Raw genomic sequence first — 5,767 nt, 5'->3', positions numbered from 1 at the left:
CAATGGGAGACCTACATCTTCTCCCATACAATGCCTCGAATGGGGCCATATCAATACTTGAGTGATAGCTATTGTTGTATGAGAACTCTGCTAAGGGTAAGAAGTTATCCCAATGACCACCAAATTCTATCACACATGCACGAAGCATATCCTCCAATACTTGAATCGTTTGCTCAGACTGACCATCGGTCTGAGGATGGAATGCAGTACTAAGGTCAAACCTAGTACCCATTTCCGCATGCAATGTTTTCCAAAACTTAGAAGTAACATGCGTACCTCTATCCGATATGATGGAGAGTGGAACCCCATGCAATCGAACAATTTCTGAGATGTAAAGTTTGGCTAACTTCTCTACATTGTAAGTCACCTTAACCGGAATGAAGTGAGCGGACTTAGTTAACCTATCAACGATTACCCAAATGGAGTTATACTTACCCATTGTCTTTGGAAGACCAACCATGAAGTCCATTGCAATTCTCTCCCACTTCCATTCCGGAATGGGCATTCTCTGAAGTGTCCCTCCGGGCCTCTGGTGTTCATATTTTACTTGCTGACAATTTGAACATTTGGCAATAAAATCAACAATGTCACGCTTCATTCTACTCCACCAAAAGTGTTGCTTTAGGTTGCGGTACATCTTGGTTGTACCAGGATATATAGAATACCTTGAACTATGAGCCTCTATAAAAATAGTGTGAATCAAATCATCGATGCGGGGTACACATACCCTTCCCTTAATTCTCAAAACACCTTCCTCGTCGATTTTTGCTTCTTTGGCCTCTCCTCGCAACACCTTATCTCGAATCCGAATCAGCTTCTCACCATTAAAATGCTTTCCCTTGATCTTGTCAAGAAAGGAAGATCTCGCCTCCACACAGGCCAAAAATCCTCCCTTCTCATTTATTTCTAGCCTCATTAAGTCATTAGCCAGAATCTGTACCTCTCTAGCCAATGGGCGTCTTGAAACTTGCAAGTGGGCTAGACTTCTCATGCTCCCTGCCTTTCTACTTAAAGCATCTGCCACAACATTAGCTTTTCCCGGATGATACAAGATATTGATGTCATAATCCTTCAGTAGTTCCATCCACCTTCTCTGTCTTAGAGTCAAATCTTTCTGAGTAAAGACATACTGTAGGCTACGATGATCCGTGTAGACTTCACACTTAACTCCATATAGATAGTGCCTCCATTGCTTTAATGCAAACACTACCGCAGCTAACTCCAAATCATGGGTCGGATAATTACGTTCGTGCACCTTTAATTGCCTCGAAGCATAAGCAATTACATTCTTCTCTTGCATTAGTACTGCACCCAAACCCGAATAGGATGCATCACAATAGACAATGAAATTCTTACCTTCCACTAGCAGGGTAAGGATTGGTGCGGTAGTCAACAAAGTCTTGAGCTTCTGAAAGCTTTCTTCACACTCGTCCGACCATACAAATGGAACATCCTGTTTAGTCAAGCTTGTCAATTGGGAAGCAATAGAAGAGAACCCCTTGACAAATCGACGGTAGTAGCTAGCTAAACCAACAAAGCTCCTTACTTCTGACACATTAGTAGGTCTTACCCAATTCCTCACTGTTTCAATCTTAGATGGATCCACCATCACTCCATCCTTAGAAACTACGTGCCCTAAGAAGGACACTGAATCTAGCCAAAACTCACACTTAGAGAATTTGGCATAAATCTTTCTCTCCCTCAACATTTTCAACACAATTCTCAAGTTCTCCTCATGTTCTTTCTTGCTCTTTGAGTATACCAGTATATCATCAATGAATACAATGACAAAGAGATCCAGATATGGCTTAAAAATCCCATTCATCAAGCTCATGAAAGCAGCAGGGGCATTCGTAAGCCCAAAAGACATTACTAAGAACTCATAATGCCCATACCTAGTCAGAAAAGCAGTCTTGGGCACATCTGCTGCCCGTATTTTCAATTGATGATAACCAGATCTCAAGTCGATTTTTAAGAAGGTACAAGCGCCTTGTAACTGATCGAACAAATCATCAATGTGAAGAAGAGGATACTTGTTCTTAACCGTTACCTTATTCAGTTGTCTGTAATCTATGCACATCCGAAAGCTCCCATCCTTCTTCTTTACAAACAAAACAGGAGCACCCCAAGGGGATGCACTTGGTCTAATATAGCCTTTGCTCAACAACTCTTGAAGTTGGGCCTTTAACTCCCTTAACTCAGCCGGAGCCATTCTATAAGGGGGTATAGAAATGGGGTGAGTACCCGGTTCAAGATCGATGCAGAAGTCACTATCTCTATCCGGCGGCATACCAGGAAGGTCTGCAGGAAACACATCTAAAAACTCGCGGACTATCAAAACCGACTCAATTGAAGGTACTTGGGTAGTATCATCCCTGAGGTATGCCAAGAAAGCTAAACAACTTTTACTATTCATTCTCTTAGCACGAAGAAAGGAGACGATACGAACCGTATTGGAAGTGTAGTCACCCTCCCACACTAACGGATCTGTCCCAGGCTTGGCTAACGTCACAGTTTTAGCATTACAATCCAAGATTGCAAAATTTGGAGAAAGCCAAGTCATACCCAGAATTACATCAAAGTCAACCATTTCTAAGATAACCAAGTCTACATGAGTATTTCTCCCCACAAAAGTCACAAGACAAGACCTATACACCTTTTCAACTATCACAGACTCACCCACCGGAGTAGAAACACGAATAGGCATGTCAAGCAATTCACAATGTAAATTAAGACCATTAGAAAATGAGGAAGATACATAAGAAAATGTGGATCCAGGATCAAACAATACAAAAGTCATGAAATCACAAACCAAAAGATTACCTGTGATGACAGCATCAGATGCCTCCGCTTCGGATCTCCCAGGGAAAGCATAACAATGGGCCCTATCACCTGTCTGCCCGTTGCCCCTACCATGTTGCGCTGCAGTAGTTCCAGTTTGCCTGTTACCCCGGCCATTTTGGTGACTACCATCACCTCGGACACCACGTCCTCCCGAATAATGGCCTCTTCCATGACCACCTCTACCTCTGATTATTGGGGGTCTGTAACTCGGTTTTGGACAATTCCTCCTAATATGTCCAGTCTCTCCACATCCATAACATTCTCTGGATTCAAGCATAGGTCCCTGTGAGAATGACGAAGTCTGGGGATAACCACCAAACTCAGAGAAATGTTGGCCGGTCTGCGGTGGACCCCCAACTACAGTCTGTAGTGAAGACTGGATAGGTCGGGCTGGGTAACCTCCTGAACCCTGCCCTCTGGAGTAAGAACCATTAAACTCACCTCCCTTACGAAACTTTTTAGATGTTGATGCCAAGGTGAAGTCATCTGGCTTCACTCCCTCCACCTTTATCACAAAGTCTACCACTTCCTGAAAGGATTTCACTGTAGCCGCTACCTGTAAGGCTGAAATCTGCAAATCTGACCTCAAGCCCTTCACAAAACGGTGAATCCGCTCTTGTGGACTGAAACAAAGTTGGGTGGCATACCTTGATAATGCGTGAAACTTAGCCTCATACGCAGTAACCGACATCCTACCTTGCTCTATGCTCAAGAACTCATCTCTCCTCCTATCCCTCAAAGTATGGGGTATATACTTCTCCATAAACAAGCTAGAGAATGATACCCAAGTCATAGGTGGTGCTTGTGTGGGTTGGCACTCCACATCTGACCGCCACCACATTTTGGCATTTCCCTGAAACTGATAGGTTACAAACTCAACGCCAAATCGTTCCACTATGCCCATTTTATGTAGTAACTCATGACAATCAACCAGAAAATTGTAGGCATCCTCAGATTCAGCACCCTTGAAGACTGGAGGTTTCAATTGCAAGAACTTACTGAAAAGTTCATGCTGATCGCTTGTCATTATAGGCCCTGTAGTCAAACGAGGAAACATGCCTATTTCCAATGAGGCATCCATGGGGGGAGCCTCAGCAGCGGCCTGTCGTACATCCGGAACCTAAGGTGCTGGTGCGGAAAACACTGGAGGTGTCTGGCCTTGATCAGTTAACCCGCTAAGATAAGCAAGAACCTGATTAATCATCTCTGGGGTAGGTTGGGGTGGTAATTCCTCATTCTACACTTGCTCACTTTCCCCTTCCTCACCCTCTCTTACTACTTCCTCAGTCGGTGGGGGAGTCACCACCCTAGTACTAGACGGGCTAGGTGTTTGTCCTCTTCCTCTAGAGGATGTCCTCCCACGACCTCTACCACGACCTCTTCCCACTGCTCCTCTTCGAGCTACAGTCTCAGTGGCTGGCTCAGACGCCTCTTGTCTTGCCGGTGCTGGTGTTGCGTGGTTGTTGCTCTAGTTCTAACCATCTGCGAAATAGAGTGAAGATGGTCAGATACTAATTTGTATTACCTAGATACCAATTGGATCCAAGTAATAGCACGAAAGAAAGAAACAATGGAATTTTCCTAAAGTCTTTTAGCCTCTCAAAGAAAAGTAAAGGCGTCCCCCTACCGTTCCTCAAGACTCTACTAGACTCTTTCTTGTGTGATGAGACCAATGAACCTAATGCTCTGATACCAAGTTTGTCACGACCAAAAACAGGTTGCGAGTGGCACCCACACTTATCCTACTATGTGAGCGAACCAACCAATCTAAACCCCAACATTTCAAACATAATAAATAGAAAAACAATGCGGAAGACTTAAAACTCATTAACAAAATCAATAATCATCTTCTAAAAACTCAATACTTATTATTATCCCCAAAATCTGGAAGTCATCATCACAAGAACATCTATCCTCGAATTACTAAGTCTAAGAGTATCTAAGAAACTAAACATAAATAACAGCTAGTCTATGCCAGAACTTCAAGGCATCCAGACATGAAAAAGAAGATCCAGTCCAAGCTAGAAGCTTTAGCTCACCCTGAAATCTGGTGTGACGAAGACTGGCTAGAGTTGCGATTGAGTTGAAGACGACGGCACGTTTGCTGCACTCCACAAATAACAAGAGAAAAACATACAAGTAGGGGTCAGTACAAAACACAGGTACTGAGTAGATATCATCGGCCAACTCAAAATAGAAAACAGTATATATCAGATAATATCATAAAATCAACTACAATACTCAACATGCGGCATTTACAATTACCATAACCCTTGGTCACAACACTAAGCACATCAATGAGGACTCACACCTCCCCATCATACTCATTTGGGAATTAGGTTCATTAGATTTGAGTATATTAAGATAATTCAAGATTCATTCTCTTTATTCCTCTTGTGTCGGAACGTGACACTCCGATCCCATAATACTACGTGTCGATTCATGACACCCGATCCCCTAATACTATGTGTCGGTTCGTGACACCCGATCCCCCTAATACTACGTGTCGGTTCGTGACACCCGATCCCCCTATTACTATGTGTCGGTTCGTGACACCCGATCCCCCTAATACTATGTGTCGGTTCGTGACACCCGATCCCCTAACCTCATTCTTTTAGTTCATCAAGCCTTCTTTTATACCAAGTCATCATCATTAACAAGAGGTTTTCAAGATTTAGGATTCAATAGTTTCATCATGCTTATTTTATCACAATTATATCATCACATCCATGCAAGCATACAATTAAGCATATAGAAGGGTTTACAACACTACCCAATACATATCATTCGCTATTAAGAGTTTACTACGAATAGCATAAAAACCATAACCTACCTCCACCGAAGAATTGTGATCAAGCAAGCTAATCCTCAAAATCTTTGCTTTCTTCTTCGTTCCTCTCTCTCACGATCATTTCTCCCTCTT

The sequence above is a fragment of the Solanum lycopersicum genome, chromosome 7 (assembly GCF_036512215.1).
Source record: "Solanum lycopersicum chromosome 7, SLM_r2.1".
Classification (NCBI taxonomy): Eukaryota; Viridiplantae; Streptophyta; class Magnoliopsida; order Solanales; family Solanaceae; genus Solanum; species Solanum lycopersicum.
Note: the sequence above shows the minus strand (reverse complement) of the source record.